This window comes from Physeter macrocephalus, chromosome 11 (assembly GCF_002837175.3).
Source record: "Physeter macrocephalus isolate SW-GA chromosome 11, ASM283717v5, whole genome shotgun sequence".
Lineage (NCBI taxonomy): Eukaryota > Metazoa > Chordata > Mammalia > Artiodactyla > Physeteridae > Physeter > Physeter macrocephalus.
The window spans coordinates 4,818,996-4,820,458 of NC_041224.1; positions in this window are offsets into that span (position 1 = coordinate 4,818,996).

Here is a 1,463-nt window from a genome sequence, read left to right on the forward strand (position 1 = left end):
ACGCTCCTATGAAGGAATATTCCACAGCAATGGGGTACATTTTGTTTAAAGGTAGTAAAAATATAAAAATTATTTTAAAAAAAAACTCTATTTACAAGATGAAAGAATCCCATGGACACAATGCTGAGCCATCAAGATCAATAAAGCAGCCTGAGTGGTACACCCTCTTACAGACTTTGGAACTAGGCAAAGCTGGGCTGCGTTGTGCAGGGATGCGTGCCTGGGTGTAAACTCTGAGGACAAGTCACTGACACAAAATCAGGAGAACAGCTACCTCACTGTGGGGAGGATGCTGTGACGAGGGAAAGGCACTCCTCGGTGTCCACTCATCATGTGATCAGGTTCACGTGGCGTCTTAGCGGGCAGGCACCCCAGGGCTGCAGTTCTGGCACGGGCTCAAGCCACAGACCCTGCCTCGTGTGGAGCTTCCCTCCCCCACCACGTGCCCCAACATCTCCCACGTCCGCAACTGCACAGTGGCTGCACCTGCGCAGAGTACTTCCCCTGAGCAAGTACTTCTTGAACAGGGTCACCTCCGTGGTGACGGCGACCTTCCTCTTCTGCTGCTTCAGCGGGGGCACCCCCGCCAGTGCCTGCTTTCACCAAGGCGTCCGGGCCGCAGAGGGCTTGTCCTTGCACCTGAGACCAAAGAGAAGGACTTGAGGGGCTGCGCTTTCTCCCACCAGGAGCCTCATATCCAGGGGGGCCAGCGGGGACATGTCAGACACACAGGACTGGACATTCTGGTTCACCTTCCCCTTACACGGTGGGCGAAAGGACAGCCACGTGGGACCTCAGACCATGTAGAACCAGGCGCGTGTCGAGGACCAGTGAGTGTCCGTTGTTGCAGCACGTCCATCCTCCATCGGGCTGGCCCCCTCCCCTGAAGGCTGGGTCTGTTAACACATGGGACCCTGGAAGGGGGTTTTCTGTCTGGCGGGCTCACTGAAGCTGGGTGTTTTGGGACATGGGGCAGTCTGCAGCCCCGGTGAAGACATTGTTCTCTCAAGGGAAATGAGGTGGACACTCAGTCCCCGGTCAGTGGATGGTCTAGTCCTCTGGGTGTCATGTTCTTCTTGGGGGTCACTGGGGCTTTATCCTCACTCCGTGGGGTACAGGAGGGGAGGGATGGACACGTCCTGGGCTCCCTGTGCCTGGGCTCCTGGGGAGGACCTCTCTGAGCCACACGTTCACAGGCCTCAGTCACCCCTGCTCGACACCCCCTCCATAGACAAAGCAAGAGGATCTGCCCTGTGAAACGGGGCGCCTGGGTCAGGGGGCTGGTGCATCCCTTCTCAGATGGCCACGCTCAGGTCTCGGGGTGGGTGCGGTGGCCTATGGCCACTCGCCGAGGTCACCTCGGCGCTGCGGCTCTTTTCTGGGGTCTGAGATGTCCCCGGGGTGGCTGGCGGAGGGGGTGGTCGCCGTGACGGGGACGTGTGGGACGGGGGTCCTGGGCCCTG